A 20,969-nucleotide genomic window follows, 5' to 3' on the forward strand; every position below is an offset into this window, starting at 1 on the left:
CTTTTTGATGATGGCCGTTCTGATAGTTGTGAGATGGTGTCTCATTGTGATTTTAATTTGCATTTCCCTGATATTGGTAATGTTGAGCAGCTTTTCATGTTTCTGTTGGCCATCTATATTTCCTGTTACGGGAAAATGTCTGTTCAGTTCTGCTCATATTTTAAGTGGGTTGTTTGTTTGCTTTTAATTGAAGTACAGTTGATTTAAAATGTACTAGTTTCTGGGGTATAACATGGGTGGACTTGGAGGGCATTATGCTAAGTGAAAGTTTGTCAGACAGAGAAAGACAGATACTGTAAGATACCACTTACATGTGGAATCTAAAAAAATACAACAAACTAGTGAATATAACAGAAAAGAAACAGACTCACAGATGTAGAGAAGGAACTACTGGTTACCAGTGGGGAGAGGGAAGGGGGAGGGGCAAGATGGAGGTGAAGGATTAAGAGGTACAATCTATCAGGTATAAAATAAGCTACAGGGATGTATTGTACAACATGGGGCATATAGGCAATATTTTATAATAACTATAAATGGAGTACAACCTTTAAAAACTGTGAATCACTATATTGTATACCTGTAACATATAATAGTGTATATCAACTATACTTCAATTAAAAAATATATTGTAAAATAAATACATAAATAATAAAAATAAAGAAAAAAGAAGGAGTAAGGAAATGGAAAAGAAGTGGAATTTAATAAAATAGAAACACAACAGAGGAAAATTCACAAAATTTATTTTTTATTGGTAAAGATAGTAAAATTGACAAATCCCAGGCAAAGAGTAATAGAAAAATATGCAAATTACCAAAATTAGGAATGAGAAATAAGACATCACCACAGCTAATAAATTTGAAAACAAATGAAGTGGATAAAGCCCTTGAAGAGTAATAGTTTAGCAAAGCTGATATAAGAAGAAATAGAAAATCTGGACAGTCATATGGCTAATAAAATAACTGAACTTTGTAATTAAATAGCACACAATAAAAATTTATGTTGTAATGGTTTCACTGATGAATTTTTTTCAAACTTTTAAAAAAGAAAGAATATCAGTCTACACGAAGTATTCCAGATAATACAAGTGAGAAAAACCTTTCAGCTCAGTTTATGAGTTCAGCAATCCTGATATAAAAACTTGACGAGAACATTACAAGAAAGCAAAATTATACGTTAAGATCTCATGAACATAGAATATTTTTAATATAAAACATTAAATAAAATATTATCAAATCAAATCCAATGATATATACAAAGATTTGACATCATTCCCCTGTGGGATTTATTTGAGCTTCTCTAAGAACATTGGGGAGCCAGCACCTGGTTTTAGGTAGGAAAGAGTCAAGATCACGTTTACATTTTAAGGAGTAAGTCTAGGAGGCTGAGCAGTTGAAGCCCTGGAGGTGGTTCAGGTGACAGATGATGGCGGCCTGGAGCATGGAAGGGATAGAGGAGCTGGCAGTGCACTGATGGCGGAGGTGGTGAGGAGAGGTCTTCTTTTGAAGACCTTGTGATTGTGAGTTATGCTGGCTGGGGAAGAAGGAAGAACCTTCCAGGACTTGCCTCCTTGTCAGCACTATTAGGAAAGGGATGTAGTTCCAAACCCTACAGGAAGCCAGGCACCTCCTGCATTGTGTTGTTTGTTTCACCTCTGAATTTTCAGTATCGTTTCTTTGCTGCTCACTGCCTTCTAGAAGGAGCCTTGCTCCTGAAAACAGCCTTTCATTGCAGAGTGAGCCTGCCTTGGCAGTTGAATTTGCTGAAGTCTTTTGTGGGTGGAGGTGGGGTGGGGGTTGGAAGGAGGGAAACAGATGTAGGTGGAGGGCTTGGTTTAACACATCAAGCCCTCCAAGGCTTCCTCCTTTCCCCCACCTCTCCAGGTAGGTTCTTCTCAGTTCCCAGATGAGGTCAGTACAGAGTCATTTAAGGACATCCATTACCTAAGATACTTTGGTCAGAGGATTCCTCTTACTAGGAATTTGAGTTGTGTCCTCTGACATCCTAGTTTAGGGTTGGTGAAAGGGGAGTACACAGCGCCTCCTCGCCCCAGGCCAGGTGGACAGCACAATGAGACGACGACCATAATCATTTGGGTGTGAAACTCGAAACTTGAGGAATAAGAAGTTTAATACCTATTGCTCTGCAAGTCCAGGGAGCCTGAGGTCCGGCTGGGTCCCTTTCCCACCGAGCTATCCCAAACACTCCGTTTTGAATCAGAAGGGGATTTAGAAGCGAAGAGCTGCCGGCCGCGAATCCCTTTAATGCCCAGGCCGGGAAGAAAGCGCGTTAGGATCTGATTACGCTGAACAGAGGACCCAGGAGCCTCCCGCTCTCGGGCTCGGTGTGGCGGGGGCGTGCTGCGCGCTGCGCCAGGGCGGGCAGGCGGCGGCGGCGGCGGCGTGGGCGCCGTGATGCAGGTGTGACACCCGAGGACTCCTGCCTCCGCGGGGATCGTCCCAGCACCGCATTAGCCCGAGCTGCCGGCAGAGCCACCAGGGCGGACGATGCTCCGCCCGCACCCGGAGGCGGCCGCCCGCGAATTTCCCACCCAGGTAGGAGACGCCGTTGCTCGCTCCGGTGCGTGTAGATCCAAGCGGGCTGCGGACCCCGCTCGCTCCCGGGGACCCCCGAGGCTCCGGCTCGCCTTCCGGGGCTGAAACGAACACGTTGCTATCTCTGAATGTTGTTTATAGTAAATAGCGTGAAAGGCAGGGGAGAGTCTTGGAAAGCCGGCGCAGGAAAGCAAGGACTTGCCCGCTGCCCGGAGCTGCGCGCCTGTTTGTAGGTGGCATCCCCAAAGGCTGTTTTTAAATCCTGTTTGAACTGTTAGCGCCATACATAGTTTTGCAACTTAGGCTACTGACGTTTATAACCCCCTTTCCGTAAGCTTCCTTGTCTCCGTTTTTAGTTTCAATTTTTTCCAGTTAGATGAATTTTTGTTGTTGGTTTGTTCCTAAAGAACAGATTAAAAACAGGTTTACACCTGGTGGCTCTGGGTTGGGGTGAGTGTGTATTTCTGCATGTGGAGGGCGCCCTCCGCGGGCGTGGGAGCCGTTTCTTAGGGACACAGAGAGGATTTGTTTATAGATGGATTTTAGCGCAAGGAAAAGAACATGATTTGTTCTGCAGGGATGGGTGAGCAAATGCGTTTAGCCAGGGAGGAGCGAGGCACTGCCGTTTCTTCCGCAGACGGGTGTTAGGTATCTCTGCTGTCCAGGGTTCAGCCGGGCTGCTGAAACGCGAGCCTTTAACCAGAAATCACAGATGCAAACTAGCTCCTTTTAAAGGTAACTTAACACCGGTGCCTTGGGCTCTGACAGGGGCAGCCCACTGGTGTGGGGTGGGGTGGGGCACTGGGGGATGCCTGCTCATTTTTTTTAAAAGCTTGTTCAGAGACAAATGTGGGTAGCTTTGAGGTACAGGGAGTGGCAGGTGAGGGATGAGAGGTATGTGCCTGAGGGGGAGAACTGGGCATTGTAGCCAGCTCAGTGGTCCTTCTGGTCTACACTGGTCTCTGCTTCTGCTTCCTGCTTTTTCCAGAAGAGGTGACTTATCCTTTTTGCTCCAGGGGATGCAGCAGATAACAGTACAGGGTCACTCTGCATCTTTCTTGAGTCAGCAAATACTGGTTGGGCACCTAGTATATGTCAGAGGCCGGCTTAGTCCTTGGGGGTACAGAGATGATGAAAACAAAGTCCAGCTCACGCCTGGTGAGGGAGAAACACCTGTAATAATGAAGTGTGATAAGTTCAGTAATGCAGGTGTGAGAAGAGTGGTGGGAGCAGAGAGGAGGGAGGAATTTATTATGGTAGTGATTAGTTTGGAAACGAAGCCCTCCTAGGTGAGGCATTACATGGATTTCAGTAGGGACGTGGACTCTGTCTTGATCCCTTGGTCTGTGAGTGACCCACATCACTCTCCCACCCCGTCAACATCGCAGCCACTGGTTGGGCAGAGCTCTCCAAGTCACAGTGGGGCTGGCATTTGCGGGATATGACCAGACCCCGGTAGACACAGACATAGGCTGAAACCAAGGGAGGAGCGTGCCCAATGCAGGTCAGACTTTTTTTTTTTTTTTTTTTAATAGTCTGTTTTCCTAAATCCCAGGACCAAGAAAGTTTTGGAGCATTACTTCACAAGGACAGGGATTCAGGTTATTCTCAGAGAAGATGAACTTCTGCGTTCTTCCCCCTTGGGTCCCTGACCTGTCTGTGCCTGTCTCAGTTCAGAAGGAAAGCTCTGACCTTGAATGTCTCTAAATGGGTGGAATAAAGGAAAGCTAGAGCTGTTCCAACCAGTATGCTCTGGGAAATAAAAATCCAATCTGATGTATGTTTCTTCCTGGACCAACGCTGTGGTGGGTGATGAGAAATGGTAGAACGAAGAGCTCTTGTGTTATGCTTGTCGCCAGAGATGCGTATCACGTGTATTTTGTAATCTAAACCATCATTAAGGTATTTGAAAAGCAGGCTGGCGCTTGCACTGCAAGGAGCGTGGGCTTTGATGCTCAGACAGAGCTCGGTGAGTGTCTTGCGCAAGTTACTTAGCCTCGCTTTGAGCTTTGGTTTCCTGATCTGTAAAATGGAAATGACAATGCAGTTCTTATGCTATAATCGTGCCATAGGTGCTTAAAAATATTTGTTCCTTGTGAGATGATCATCATATATAAATTGCTTGGCACAAAGTAGGTGCTTAAGAAATGGCAGTTCATTCACTGAGTACCTACTACGTGTCAGGTCCTGCTCTAGGTGCGGGGAATACAGAATTGAACTAAATAAAGCCCCCTCAAGGAGCCTACCTTGCGTGTGTGTGTAAGTATGCGTGTAAGATAGTGAACAGATAAGTGTCTAGATTGTGGATCAGCCAGGGATGTATTATGATGGAGAGGAATAAAATAGGGTAAGAGGAATGGGGACTGCTGCCAGAGGACGGGGTGAGGATTGTTAGTTTTCAAATTCAGTTTGGCCAGGGAAGGCTTTGCTGCTAAGTAACATTTGACCAGACCCCTGGGGGGGTGAGGCGCGAGCCAGGCAGATGTGTGAGGAAGAACAGTCTGGGCAGAGTAACAGCACCTGCAAGAACCCCGAAGCTAGAGAGAGGTATGTTCATAAGAAAAGCAGAAAGCAGGCCAGGGAGGCTGCGGTTGAGTGAGTGAAGGCAACAGCAGGAGGACCTGAGGTCACAGGGGTAACACGGCAAGGTCACTGGGGTATTGCCTCTGATGATTTCTATTTGTCATGAAGATTAATATCCCGAGCTCTTGTGGAATGAACTGGCTGAAATCCTACACTCTGTGTTTGGAAGGAGGCTGGTCGGGAGACATAGGTTCCTATGGTCACTCTGCATAAGTGAATGCGGCCAGCAGAGGCATAAATCTTTACAAGGTGATGAGAAGCACAGTGCAAAACAGTGCTCAGAGACCTTGCATCCAGATCAAGGACTGTTTTAGTGCTTCTTTGGAACCTTAGTGTTATGTTCGTTTCCTTTCCCCCACAATGAAAGAAAGGGTCACCGTTAGCGAATAGTCCCGCAGGTATTGTCTTTGCTAGTTATTATTCTTTTCCCTTTGAGAATGACAGCGATTTCTATGGTTATGGAAAGGTGTTAGAATCAACTGGAAATGTATTGCCCTTTGGTGTACCATGGACTGCGTTTACATTGTGTTATGTGATGCATTTATTTAAGGCTTCCATCTTGAAGGCTTAATATGAAAACCACAGTTTGCTGCTCTGCCCCTTTCAGACCTGGTTCCCGTAGAAAGCATGGTCTGGGGATTTGAGAGCTCCACCCCACAGCTGTGCTTCATACAGTAGGGCTGCTGCAGTGTGTTCCAAGGGCAGAAACTGGGGCTGGATGCTGGATGTTTATCAAAGTTTTTGTGAAACAGGATGCGATGAGGCTGGGTCCTGGTTGGGTGGCTGACTAGGTGTCCCCCAAGTCACCTAAGAAGGTGACCTTCACTTCTGTGAATTTCTCCCATCTAGGATCTGGCCTTCAGTCTTGCTGCCTCAGAAAGCCAGCGTCTCTCTGGGATATATCACGGTGACCCTGCTTACCTGCATGCCAGTCTATTGATTTGCAATGGCTGGGACACTGTATGGCAGGGAGGTGTGTCTTCTTCCTGCCGACCCTCCTTCGTGAGAACTAAATCACAGGGAGAAGCTTTTCTGACGAGCATGTACTCAGAGCAGAGCAGCTGAGATGCCTCCCTTAGGGACTGATCATACACTTTAGGGCTGACCTTGACCTTGGGACTACAGAACAAATTTCCCCACAGCTTAGTGGCTTAAGACAGCAGCCATTTCTCATTTTCTCATGTCGCTGGGCTGGCCGGGCAGTTCTGCAGACCCGAGCTGTGCTTGGTTGATTGCAGCTGAATTTGCTCATATGATTTTTATCTGCTGTTGGAGTGGCCGATGGCTGGCTGCTTTAGGATGGCCTGGGCTGGGATGACTTGGCTCTGCTCTGGGTGGTATCTTATCCTCCAACAGATGGGCCTGGCATGCTCACACGGTTGTCGCAGGAACCCGAAAGAGAGTAGAAACTTGCATGACCTCTTGAGGCCTAAGCTTATAACTGGCACACTGTCATTTCATCCTTGTCTTATGACCAAAAGTGAGTCACAAGGCCAGCCCGGAGTGAAGGAGTAGGGAAGGGAATAGAGTACACTTCTTGATGGAAGGAGCCGCATAGTCACATTGCAAAGAGCATGGATACGGGGAGGAGGGTAAGAACTGGGACATCTCTGCAATCAGTCTACCATATGGATCTTGATATGTGAAGTCTCCTTAGCTAAGGCTCTTTTCTCCTGAATTCTGCTTGAATGGGCAATGCCTGCAACTTGCCCTTTTCCTTTTTTCTATTTTTCTGTATCTCCATGGCTGACCAACTTCAGACATGTATATCTTTAGATAGTCATTCACTCACCAAATATTTATTGAGTGTTCTCTATGTGCCAGGCATGTTGTAGGCAGGGGATCCAGCAAAGCCCAGCCTCCTGAAGCATTCATTCTGGTTGGGGGAGAGAATATGTTAATCAGTAAATGTGTCATATTAGGTGATGAGAGAGCATCAAGCGGGGAGAGGAGGATGGGGGGTGCCTGGCTGGGGGGCCTGGGGAGTGGGGTGGAGGAAGGGGTGGGAGTGGTCAGGGTGACATGAAGGAAGTGAGTGAGCCAGTTGGATGTCTGCGGAAAGACCCTCCCAGGCAGGGAAAACCGGTGCACAGCCCCAAGGGAACAGAGAACTGGTGTGTTCTGGGAACAGCAAGGGGGCTCAGGTAGAGGGAACTGAGAGAGGATGACGATGATAGAAGAGGGGAGTGGAGGAACGGCAGGGGGCCAGGCCATACGAGGTTGTTTAGGACCTTGTGTGGACTTCGGCTTTTACTCCTTGCGAGGTGGGAAACCGTTGGAGAATTCTGAGCGCTTGTTGCCATTCTCTGATTTAGGTTTTGCAGTGATCACTTGCGCGTTAGAGCTTAGAATAGACTGTAGGGGTTAAAGGTGGAAACAGAGAGATCATTCAGGAAGCTACTGCAGTGATCTAGGTGAGAGGTGGTGGTGGTTTGGACCAGGGTGGATAGCAGTGATGGTGAGAAGTCATCAAATTCTGGATGTATCTTGCTGGTGGGTTGGATTTAGGGTACGAGAGAAAAAAGGGAGTCAAGGATGACTCCACATGTTTTGACCTGAGCAACTAGAAAGTGTAGCCCTTCACTGAGACGAAGAAGGAACAGCCGTGGAGTTCAGTCAGCCACCCAATGGGAGATGTTCAGCAATTACTTATATATGTGGGTCTAGAGTTGAAGGAAGAAGTCCTGGAAGGAGATGCAAACTTGAATTAACATGTTTTTTTATTTGTCCCTTCAATGAGCTAACTCACTGCTGTGTCACCAGCGCCCAGAATATTGCCTGGCACATAGTGTGTGCTCCATGAGTATTTACTGAATGAGCGAATGGAATCATTTAATCACTGGAGGTGACTGCAGATCTTTGCATTGATGGATTTTGAAGCATAATGCCCTGAAGTTATTCCTTTTCTTTCCAAGGTCTCATGAGAGCCTTACTGTGGATCCCCTGGACTAAAAACAGACTCTAAATGTGAAGGCTCCGATTGCTTACATCTTATAGAACGCAATGTGAAGTGACAAGTAAGAAGGAGAAACAAATGGAAACCAAAAAATAGCTCATACTTTCAAAAAAGGAGACAGGATCCTCCAGAGAGAGGTGCTGAAATTCAGGGGTGTGATGTTCTTGGGTTATTATCGTGCTGCTCTTAATTTAAGATTAAGCAGGAGCAGGGAAGAATCTGGAAGAAAGGAGACGTTTATTTAAATCGATTTTATGCCAAGTGGAAGAGTGTCACCAGCTTGCTTGAAAAAATCTCACATCTACAGCATCTTGCATAATGTGTTCCTGTTTATAAAAGGAGAGAAATAGACAGTGGCCTTATAGGAAAAGGGGAGGGCTGGAGTGACTGCAGTCTGACTCTGTCCATTTCCTCCCCGCGGTGTGACTGCCCATGTGTGAGTTTTGTTTGCAGTGATATTGAGGGGGTGGGAGTGGAAAAAAGAAAAAGTAGAGTCTGCAATGGTAAGTGGTTTCACATGTGTGTGTCTGTGAGCGAGAGAGAGAGAGAAGGGGCAATAGTGGGAAAAACAAAGAATTGAATCCTGAGAGGTATGAGGAAGGGAGATCCATTTGGCCCCCATTTGCATGTGTGGGCACCATGCTTGACCACGTTGGATGAGACAGTGGGCTTTGAGATCTAACAAAACTTGAACTCAGGCTTAATTACTTTCTAGCTGTATAAACTTTAGCAAATTATTTAATTTCCCTAAGCCCTAGTTTCCTCAGTTGTAAACTGATGATGATGGTGATGATGGTGATGAGCTCAAGGTGGTAGTAATAATACCCAAATGCTCTGCAGTTTCTTTCCTTCATGCTCCTGGACTTGAAAACATGTTGTTCTAAATATCAATTAAGGGACGACTATACCTAATGAAAGGCTTGAAAATTCTGGGTGAAGAGAGAATTTAGAACCTATCATTTAAAATTGTTTATTTTTAATTTTTTATACAACTTTAAAAGATTACATCCCATTTACAGTTATTCCAAAGCATTGGCTATGTTCCCTGTGTTGCATGATACATCGTGAGCCTGTCTTGTACCCAGTAGTTTGTACCTCATTCTCCCCCAACTCTATATTGCCCCAACCACCGGTAACCACTAGTTTGTTCTCTATCTCTGTGAGTTTGCTTTTTTGTTTTATTCACTAGTTTGTTGTATTTTTTAGATTCCACATCCAAGTAATATCATACAGTATTTGTCTTTGACTTATTTCACTAAGCATAATGCCCTCCAAGTCAATCCATGTTACTGCAAATGGCAAAATTTTATAAAACCTACTGTTTAACACTGTCAGTACTATTGAGAAGATTATTTGCATGAGGCCCATGATGTTCAAAACGAGGCAGGTGGACAATAATCAGTCCTATGAACTAGTCATTTCCGAGGTGCCTCAGAGGGAAACCAGCCTCCTATTCTCTGCAATAGTCCAGCCCCACAGGCTTGGCTCTGCACTGTCCCATAGTTTGTTGGAATTCCACGATGAAAATCTCTGAGTCACTTGGATTACGTAGATGCAGAAACTCTGTCACATGCCTCTGGGCTCTGCTCCCATAAAATCTGCCGCATGATGTTTTCTACTGGGAAAGCTGCAGTTTTCCCTGCTCCAGGCTCATAGTAGGCACGCAGCATGCACTTAGTAGATGTGTGAGTGAGTAAAGTGCTGTTGCGGTCGCTCCGTTGGCTGAGACTCTAGCTCCTCCTTGCTGGCCTGGGCGAGACGTGGGAACGTAAGTGACAGCGATGAGCTGGGTCTTCAGCACCTAGTACGTTCTCAGCAGCTCATGGTTTCTCTCTCCCCCACCTCTGTGCTTTGCTTCCGTTCTGGCCTCTAGATCAAGGAACTCAGACTCAGCTTCCTCTTGGAGCGCTCAGACACACCGGCAGCATTGGCCCGTGCTCCCTTGCTGTCCTGACCATTGGTCACAGCCCACCCAACATTGTCTCCTCCCCTGGCAGTGAAGACCCCCCAACCCTGGATTCCGTCCTCTGCTCCCACACAGAAGCCTTGGTCCTTTCAAGTTTTCCTGTTTCTGTAGATGCTTCTGCTCCACTCACTTCCTGTGTCCTCCAGTCTTTAGAGTTTGCTCTGGCTTGGGCAGCAGGGGAGAGATAGGACTAACTTTTTTTTTTTTTTTTCCCCAAAAGGCCATTGACAATTCTCCCCTAACCAGTGGCTGTGTAACCTCTCAGAGGTAGAGTTCAGCTGAACTTATTTTAGAAGCTAGAACATGGAGGCCATATCTGGTCTCCTATTTCCACTTTACAGATGGGAAACCTGAGGCCCCAAGAAAAGAAATCCCAAGTGAAAGTCCCTTGGACAAGTGGATGAAACACCTCATTTCTTTCTGTTCCAGCTCTGCATACATGCAGGAGAAGGGGATTTTTCCAGGCTTGTGGGGCATTCTTGCATCACAGATGTCTGGGTCTGGCAGTTGGCTGTTTAAGCTGAGAGCAGGGTGCTCCTACATCAACCCCAGATGATACATGTGTTGGCAGGAGCTCTGGCACCTAAAACTCACGTAAGCAGCGATAGGTGTGAGCTTTCAAGGCTCCCCATAACAGAAACCCGCCAATGAACACACGTTCCTGGATAATTGTGCATCCGTCAGTACCCCACAAGCGCACAGGACTTGAACTATCAGAACTTAGTGTTTCAGAGCTGAAAGGGCACAGGAAACTAAACTCCTTACTAGGCAAAGGCGGGTGCTGAGTCTAGAGAAGGAAAGGACTTGTTTAACGTCCTACAGTCAGTTAGCGCTGGAGAGAGGATCAGAGCCCATGTCAGGCCTGCAGCAACGTAAGTTCACCTGAGGGTAGGGATCAAGAGAGAACAGGTTCACAGCAGTACTATTTACAATTGCCAAGGTATGGAAGCAACCTCAGTGTCCATCCACAGATGAATGGATAAAGATGTGATAGATACACACACACACACACACACATATATTCAATATGGAATACTACTCAGTCATAAAAAGGAGTGAAAATTTGCCATTTGTAACAACACGGATGGACTTGGAGGGCATTACGCTAAGTGAAATAAGTCAAGCAGAGAAAGTCAAATACTGTATGATCTCACACGTGGAATATAAAAAATAAAGTAAACTAGTGAATATAGCAAAAAAGAAAGAGACTCAGATAAAGAGAGCAAATTAGTGGTTACCAGTGGGGAGAGGGATGTGGAGAGGGGGGCAAGATAGGGGTCGGGGGTTAAGAAATACAAACTACCATGTATAAAATAAATAAGATACAAGGATATGTTGTACAGCAGAGGGAAAATGGCTCATATTTTATAATCACTATAAACAGAGTCTAACCTTTAAAAATTGTGAATCACTGTGTTGTATGCCTGAAACTTATGTAATATTGCACAGCAACTATACCTCAATTAAAAAATTAGAAAAAAAAAAAAGAGCAGGAACCCAAGGCCTGGGTCCCCTTCATCATTATGCTTGGAAACTCTCTGAAGCAGCACAACTCATTTCCCCAGGCAGGTGAGAGCCTGGTTAGTCTCCTGAACAGCTTCCTCTGAAAAATCCTCTGGGGTGTCCCCTGCCAGCTCTCAAAGCCCAGGTCCAGTGAAAGCTGCTCGGGGTTTGCCTGTGGTCCTGGCTCTCCTGTTGTGCGCAGAATCCGACCGTGGCCTTTCTCCTGATCTGGAGTGCAGCAGATGGTGCCCGGGAGTGGAGCCCAGCTGTCAAGTGGGCGGCTCTGGGAGAGAGGAAATGGCCTTGTGGGGTGGCCCTCTCTGGGCAGAGTCCTGGGCCCTGGGATAGGGCTGGAGAGGTCACAGCAAAGTCAGGAGCTCCTGACCTTGGCCCTGGAGGGCTGAAGGGTCTCGGTTCCACTCCTGCCCCTCTGATGTGTGATGAATGCATCGCACCCATGGTCGCTTAAATGTCCACGGGTTAAATGCAGCCACTTTAATGTTTTTTTAAGCAGAGCATAAAAATGAGGCTTGAAGGGAAGGGAAGCTCTGTGAATGCAATGTAAAAGCAGTAGCTTACAAATGAAAGTGGTAGAAGGTAAGCCCGCATGGAGCCATGAAGGGGTAGATTCGAAAGGCTGAGAAGCAGTGTGGACACAGGGTGGGATGCTGAGCCGAGCTCCCTCTCATCCCGGTGCTGGGTGACGTTGTCTTCTTTTGGTGGTGCCGGTGGATCTCTGGCAGAGAAGCTGTGCTGGCCTCCAGCCCTCACATCCCGGGATGGGCAGCCTCCTGTTTCCACAGTGGCCCAGTGTGCAAGATCTGGGGGCACCAGGTAGGGTTGTCAGAGGCCAGGTTAGTTCTATCAGGTTTCTCAAGTTCATCTGTATCCCTGCCAGGTTGATGTCCTGTGACTTTCAGCCCCTTTCCTCTAGACAAGTAAGGTCCCTTCTGGCTGACTCGATCTTCTGAATCATTCCTGGATTCTTGAACTTCTTTGAGAAGCTAGAGAGCAAAGTGCCCAGAGCCAGCGTCTGCCTAGGTTCCTGGCCTGGCCTTGCTTCTTACTAATGTGAGATCTTGGGCAAAACATTTCACAACTCTGTGCCTTAATTTCCCAATCTGCGAAATGGGAATGATAATAGCATCACCTACTCTGTAAAGTTACAGGGAAGGAGGTGTGAGTTAACTTGCACAAAGGGCCTAGAACAACACCTGCCTCCTAGTGAGAGCTCCCGATGGCAGATAGTATTAGATGCCACATCCTCAGTCCAACAACTGGCTGAGGTCCATTTATGGCAGCTGCTGCTCCAGTTTGAGCCTGTCACCCCCAGATTCCCTGCAGCCTGCTCAGGGCTCTGGTCTGCCCCTTCTGCGCTCACCTTGGGAGGATGGGGAAACACTTGGGGTTTGCCCATCTAGGAATCAGAGGGCAAAGTCACCCTGAGGTTATGAGGACGACCCAGCATTTGTTCAGCACTTAATATTCCAGGAGTGGCATCCTCACAATTGGCAGCTTATAAAACAGTTTTTTCCCATTTTACAGATACAGCGATAGAGACAGCAGAAAAGTTTAATTTTACAGCAAATACTAGTTTTGTACTGAGTCCCAAGGATACATACATGCATTAGATGTGGTTCCTCCAGGAACTTGGAGTCTGATCATGTGACAAAAGTGATGCTTATTATGCATATATGATTTCATTTAATTCTCCCAGTCCTTGTGAAAAGTGGATTTATTGTCTCCATTTTATTATGGAATAAATGGAGATTCAGAGAAGTTAAGTAACTTGCCCAAAGATTAGCATTTACTCAAGGGCAGAGTGGATTCAAGTGCAAGGCTGCTTAATGCTCTAGAACATGTTCTTCGTCCCTCTGAGGTGTTCCCTCCTCACCAAGTCCAGGAAGGCAGGTTAGGTGCGGCACCGGGCCTCAGCCCATAACCTTGACCTCAGCCTCCCCTACTTTTGCTGCTACAACCCACAGTCTCCTAAAGGGAGTTTTCAAATATCTACCTCATAGACTTAAACCAGGAGCTGGACACAACCTAATTCCCAGCCTCTGAATCTGCTTTCCTACATTCATGTGTCCACCTGCCCTACCTGTACCCTCCAGGCCAGTACTTACTGAAGCAGCAGATGTTTTACTTGTGAAAAGGCTCAGACTTCAAGTGTCCTGGATGGTAATGGGCCCTAACGCAGGGCTCCATGGCTTATAACTGAGTTTCCTCTATAGTCTTGGGACCAGTTTCCTGTCTTCCCCAAGGATGAGTTAAGAAAAACCTGCTTGTGTCCCTCTGCATAATCTGGCTTCATTTATTCTGGACTCTAAGATTGGTTTTGGGCCCATACCCAAATCAGACTCTTTTCCAAATATTTATTCATCCACTGCTACTTTCTAGGCCTTGTCTCTTAAGCTTTTCTCTTATTGGAAGGGTATCTGTTGTTCTCTCTCTGAAACCTTCCGTCCTCTGGAAGCCGGGGTCTCTGAGGTTTGCCTCTCTTGCTGCCCCAGATGTATCATGTGCCCATGCAAACAACCCCCAGGGCCTTGCCACTCAAATTATGGGCCCTGGACCAGTAGCACCAGCATCACACGGGAACTTGTTAGAAAATTAGAATTGTTAATTGTCAATTGTTAGAAAATTAGAATTGGTAAATGTCATTGTTAAATTGTTAGAAATGTAGAATTTCAAGCCTCACCCCAGACTTGCTGAATCAGAACCTGCATTTTAATGAGATCCCTAGGTAATCTGTCTGCACAATAAAATAAGGGAACAGGCTGCAAGCTCTCTATATCATTTTTTCCTAGCTTGAGGATCCCCATGGTCACATATTCTTGGCCCCACACCTCTAGTTCATCAGGGAAGCAGGACTGTGACTTGCATGGGGACCAAGCTGCTTCTGTTGGCCAAATCCTACAGTGCCTGGGTTCCACCAGTGGGGAGCTCATTAATTAATAATTACACTATAAGGTGAGAAGGAGATATACACTAAGTGAATGTTTTTGGGAGTACAAACTATAAACAGTGGCTATTGCAGCATGAGGAGAGAAGGCAGGGCCAGAAAAACTATTGGACAGGGCAAAGGGGTGTTACTTAATTGGGCCTTGAACGATGAGTAGGAGTTTTCCAGGTGGGTGCTGGGGAGGAAAAGGGTATTCCTGATAGAGAAAATAGTTTGAGGAGAAGCGTGGAAGTCCTTGGTTGATTTGGGAATAACAGGCAGTCTGGTGTGGCTAAAACATGGGGTGTGAGGTGGTGTTGGCTGGGGGTGGGAGGAGGGGAGAGGAATGGTGGGAAGTGGCATGGACACCCACCTGAACCTCTTGGGGTTTTAAAGGTTATCGTCAGGTGTGCCAAGGAGGAAAAATATCAAGAACCACTAATATACTCAGAAAGGCTGATTGTTGGCTTGGCTCCTTGAAATGGTGAGATATCTTCGAGTAGGGAGGTAATCACTGTCCTGTGCATCATCCACAAGGCTTGGCTGAGTGTGAATTGAGTGGATCAGAAGTCTGATATGGCCTTGATCACAGGCATCCATCCAATTAGAGAAACAACAGCCTTGGAAACTGTGATTGATGTCCTGGGGATGCTTTAAGGCACAGAGAAACCCAAGAGAGTGTGGAAATCATTTGAGAAATCTAAAGAAGTCCAAACCATAGTTGCCCAAAACAAACAGAGCAGGAAGTTCTGTTTTCTCTATTTGGAGTAGATGAGAGAGCTTCCAGGGGGCCAGGGAAGCAGTGTAGCTACTCCTTCTCAGGCAGTTGTCTGGATAACACGGGCCCACCTGTGACTGCTCCAAGGGGACTTCCCCGCTTTCCCCTTCTCACCACTTTGGGTGTATTGGAACCACAGTACAGATCATCCTGAAAACTGAGAGAAGAAAAGGAAAATTCACCTGTAATCCCACCATCCACGTAAGCATTTTTGGAAATAACCACATTAAGCGCAGTCAGGTGTCCGTCCCTGTGAGTTCTGTATCCATGGATTCAACCAACTGTGGATCAGAAAAACTTGGAAAAATTCCAGAAAGTTCCAAATAGCAGAACTTGAGTTTGCTGCACACCAGTAACTCTTTACATAGCATTTACGTTGTCTTAGGCATTATAAGTAATCTAGAGATGATTTCAAACACCCAGGAGGATGTGCGTAGGTTATGCAAATGCTATACCATTCTATATCAGGGACTTGAGCATCCGTGGATTTGGGTATTCACGGGAGTCCTGGAACCACTCCCCTGCAGATGGTGAGTGACAGCTCTGTGCAATTTTGGAGTGGCAGAGACTGGTAAGCTCTTCTTTAAACCTGCTTCCTACTCTTCCTGGGCTCTCAGACTCCATCTCCCAGCCTCTTTTGCAGGGGGGTGTGGCCATATGACCGGTCTGCTGATGTGATGAGAAAGGGTGTGGTGGGCACCACTTCCAGGTCTGGCAGGTGAACCTCCACCTGCGCTCCTCCATGCTCTTTCCCACCCACTGACTGGCCCTGCTTGGGGCTGTCTCATGCGCAAGACGTAAACTCTGCCTACGTTAAACTACTGAGATTTTAGAGTTTGTTACAGTGGTTAGTCCACCTTCGTCAATACAGAGCCTGATATTTTAATTAGCATTTTCTCATAAGCTTATGGGAACACATTGCAGAGGATCAAGAAGAGTGTTTCTTGCTAAAAGAAAGACTGAGAAGGGACCTCTGGGCTGAGTGTTGGGTTGCCGGTTTCCTGGGAGCTTCTTCAATGCAGAGAAGGGTACGGGGTTAAATAGCCAGTGTTTCCTCTGATGACTGTTCCAGGAGTGAATGCACTCTGAAAAGACTAAAGTTCAATATTTTCCCTTTCCTTCCACATTGTTTCTGACTTCTACAAAATGATGGGAGTATCTGGTAGACTCCCATATCATTTAACAAAATAATACTCTTTTTTTTTTTCCCTGAAGACCTGGGAAATTCTTGCCACATAAAGTACATGCATGATTAAAAGTGTTGGATCTAGTTGTATTATGCAGTGTGATCTAGCATCTTGTATGCTGAGAACAGGGCTGGGCAAGTCAGGAAAGCTTCCGGGACATAAGCTCTACCTTGAGTGGCATGTGTCTGTCCATCGTGTAGCATATATATTTCAGATGAGGCTGACCTCTCTGAGGTTACCCAAGGCAAGTTGGTTGTGGGTATCCTAGTTTGTAGATTTGGCCATCCACTGAGATTTGGAAATAACAGGTGGATTCAGTCTTTTGGTCCCTAATGCTGTAGTACAGATTCTCTAATGGCTTGGTGAGAGGCATGGCCAGACATTTACTGGCTACTGTATTTGCAAAGGCTGATGTTGTGAAGGTGTATAGGAGGTGTTTTGGGGCCAAATGTAGCATTGCATAAATTTTTTAAATTGAAGTATAATCAGTTTACAATGTTGTATCAATTTCTGGTGTACAGCATAATGTTTTAGTCATATATATGCATACATGTATTCATTTTCATATTCTTTTTCATTATAGGTTACTATAAAATATTGAATATAGTTCCCTGCACTATACAGAAGAAATTTGTTTATGTATTTTATATATAATAGTATCTGCAAATGTCAAATTCCCAATTTATCCCTTTCCACCCCATCACCCCCTTTCCCCTCTGGTAACCATACATTTGTTTTCAATGTCTGTGAGTCTGTTTCTGTTTTGTAAATAAGGTCATTTATGTCTTTTTTTTTTTTAGATTCCACGTAAAAGTGATACCACATGGTATTTTTCTTTCTCTTTCTGCCTCACTTCACTTAGGATGATGACCTCTAGGTCCATCCATGTTGCTGCAAATGGCATTATTTTATTATTTTTTATGGCTGAGTAGTATTCCACTGTGTAAATATACCACAACTTCTTTATCTAGACATCTGTCAATGGATATTTAGGTTACTTCCATGTCTTGTCTATTGTAAACAGTGCTGCTGTGAACAAGGGGTTGCATGTATCTTTTCAAATTAGAGTTCCCTCTGGATATATGCCCAGGAGGGGGATTTCTGGATCATGTGGTAAATCTATTTTTAGTTTTTTGAGGAATCTCCATTTTGTTTTCCATAACAGCTGCACCAAACTACATTCCCACCAGCAGTTTAGGATGATTCCCTTTTCTCCACACCCTCTCCAGCATTGATCGTTTGTGGAATTCCTAATGATGGCCATTCTGACTGGTGTGAGGTGATACTTCATTGTAGTTTTGATTTGCATTTCTCTGATAATTGACAATATTGAGCATTTTTTCATGGCATTGCATAGATTTGATTCTTGTTCAATAGTGACCACTTCAAAGTTCTATTTCTACCTCATTTATTTCATTTTTTTGGATCCTACTGATTCATTATTTTAATATGAAGTGGGGAGCTTCTAGCTCTGTCACAGTGCCATCTCTTTCCAGTACAGGTGAACAGTACAGGAAGTATTATAGTGAACACTAATGGAGTCCCCAGTTCACATCACACCCACATGATTAGTCTAGGTCAACTAGCGATTGGCTCAGAAACTGTGGCTCAAGTCTGGCTAGTTAGACATGAGTATAAATTTAAAAAGGGGCTTCTGGGAAAGATTTTTCTTATTCTTAGGGTGAAAAAAAAAACACAGGAAACACAGCCCTGTTTCTACCTCTGGGCACTGTCACATGTGGATGTTACACCTGAAATTGCGGCAGCCATCTTGCTATCAGCTCGAGGCTGACACCAGTGCTAAGGGCCAGCAGAGCAGAGATATGGAAGGAACCTGGGCTCCAGATGGTATCATAGAGTTAACGAGTCAACTCATTCTGGTATCTCTACTTCTGGACTTCCCATTTCCTTCCTGCTTAAGCCAGTTACTGTTTCATTGTGACAAAATAATTTTGTGTGTGTGGAAAAAAAAACACTGTTGGCTCCCTGTTCAATACTTTCCCTCCCTTTTTTCATCACTATGAGAACTTCACTTTTTTTTCCCTCCAAGGAAGAAAGGGCACTATGCCCAGCTAAAAATGCTTTCTCTCCAGTTTTCTTTTCAGCTAGGAATGGCCATATGACTCATCTGATTCTAGCTATTAAAATGGAGATGAAAATTTCTGAGGGGAGCCTCAGGAAACTCTTTTTAATGGGAATAGATTTTTTTCACCTTTAAGCTCTTTATCATGTTTAGGATGATAGGTAATATGTGTTAAATTGTGGAGTACTTCCTATAGGTGTACTGTGGAGCAGATAACCTTTAGAATTTGTGGCCACTGTTTAGTTTCTGTCTACATGCAGTTCATATCGAATTTGAGGTCCTTTTTCTTTTTTGAAAGAGTTTTTTTTTTTCATAAATTACTAGACAATAGTAAGCTATTTTCTGGTGTTGCTCAGTAATGCATCATATTTATTTTTTTTTTCTTTTTACCTTTTGACCCCCTTTGCCCATTTCTCCAACTCCTTCCATCTCTGGCAGCTGCTAATCTATTCTCTGTCTCTATGAGCTTGTTTTTTTATTTACTTATTTATTTTTAGATTCCACATATAAGAGAGATCATGTGGTATTCTTCTTTCTTTGTCTGACTTACATCACTTAGTATAATGCCCTTGTGGTCCATCCTTTTTGTTGCAAATGGCAAGACTTCATTCTTTTTTTATGGCTGAATAATATTGTATTGTATACAATATATATTTTGGTTATTAGCCCATTATTGGATATATGATTTGCAATTATTTTCTCCTATTCAGTATGTTGCCTTTTCATTTTGTTGATCATTTTCTCTACTGTGCAAAACCTTTCTAGTTTTATGTAGTCCCACTTGTTTGTTTTTGATTTTGTTTCCTTTGCTTTTGGTGTCAGATTAAAAAAAATCATCTCTAAGACCTGTGTCGAGGTGCTTACCACCTATATTTTCCCCTAGGAATTGTATGGTTTTAGGTCTTACATTTAAGTCTTTAATCCATTTTGAGTTACTTACTGCATATAGTGTAAGATAGTTTCATTCTTTTGCGTGTGGCTGTTCAGTTTTTCCAGCATCATTTATTGAAGAGGCTATCCTTCTCCAATGTGTATTCTTAGCTTCTTTTTTGTAAATTAATTGACCATATATGTGTGGGTTTATTTTGGGGCTCTCTATTCTGTTCCATTGATCTATGTGTCTGTTTTTATGCCAACACCATACTGTTTTGGTTACTGTACCTTTGTAATATAGTTTGAAATCAGGGTGGTGACACCTCCAGTTTTGTTCTTCTTTCTTAAGATTACTTTGGCTATGCAGGTTTTTTTTTCTATGTGTGTGTGGTTCTATACAAATTTTAGGGTTATTTGTTCTATTTCTTTGAAAAATGCCATTGGAATTTTGATAGGGAATGCATTGAAGTTGCCTGCAGTTTTTAACAATATTGATTTTCCTAATCCATGGACACAGAATATCTTTCCATTTGTTTGTATTTTCTTCAGTTTCTTTCATTAACGTCTTATAGTTGTCAACACTGAAGTCTTTCACCTCCTTGATTAAATTTGTTCCTAGGTATTTATTCTTTTTGATGCTATTGTAATTGGGATTGATTCCATTTACAAATGATGCTTTCATTTAAAAATTTTTAATTTTTTTAGAGCAGTTTTGGGTTCACAGCAAAATTGAGAGGAAGGTACAGGAATTTCCCATCTTGCTGCCCCCACACATACATAACTTCTTCCACTATAAATATCTCCCCCAAGATTAGTACATTTGTTACCACTGATAAACCTACATTGAGCCATCATAATCACCCAAAGTCTGTAGTTTACCTTAGGGTTCCTTCCTGGTGTTGTACACTCTATGTCTCATATCATTTTAGGACCAAGCAGCTTGGTCCGATACTTACAGTTTGCATAACCTTGGGCAAGTTGTTCAACTTCTCAGAGCCTCAGTTCCCTCATCTGTAAATGGTCATAGTAAGATCTAATCCCAGGGGGAATTGAGGGGCATTTGTGGAGGAGATGATGGTTGTCTAGGGTACATGGCACTCAGTGGGTATTTTCACACCAGACTGGAAACTCCCCGAGAGCTAGGACTGTGTCACCTTGTCTCCCTCTGTAGCTCTGGCGTCTAACAGTCCCTGGCGTAGTAGGTGCTCATTGGTTAGTTATGTAACAAACTTGGAGTACCTGAAACAGATCTGTGTATTTCAAAGGAGAAATGCTGTAACTCTGGATTGGAGAACTGGGAAGGTGATGGAGGATCATGGAGGGGGTCTAACACCTTCACCTTGGGGTGCTGGAGGGTTAATCGATCAGCTCGCCAAAAGGGTTAGAGAACAAGAATTTGCAAGAGAAGGTGGGGGTGCTCCCCATTTCGAATGTGTGTGCTTGGGATTGCTCTATATTTGGATGATGACTCTCTCGTCTGAGGGTTAATCCTCTTTGTCTGAGTCATCTAGCCCGGGGATTAACTGCTTTAAACTCCAAGCCTC

The 20,969-nt window shown here is 44.6% G+C and overlaps 1 protein-coding gene across 3 annotated transcripts in view; it reads left to right on the plus strand.

Annotated features, from left to right (window-relative positions):
- Nucleotides 1-1,880: 1,880 nt before the first annotated feature.
- The window catches only part of SV2B (synaptic vesicle glycoprotein 2B), a 156,674-nt gene continuing 137,585 nt past the window's right edge, over nt 1,881-20,969 (plus strand). The window contains exon 1 of one of the 3 annotated variants that reach the window (XM_032468927.1): nt 1,881-2,577. The gene's annotated coding sequence lies outside the window, so the exon portion shown is untranslated. Of the gene's footprint in view, nt 2,578-3,085; nt 3,288-20,969 lie in introns of those variants that run through there. The other 2 variants (XM_032468925.1, XM_032468926.1) reach the window with 2 other exon arrangements.

Source organism: Camelus ferus, chromosome 27 (genome assembly GCF_009834535.1).
Source record: "Camelus ferus isolate YT-003-E chromosome 27, BCGSAC_Cfer_1.0, whole genome shotgun sequence".
Classification (NCBI taxonomy): Eukaryota; Metazoa; Chordata; class Mammalia; order Artiodactyla; family Camelidae; genus Camelus; species Camelus ferus.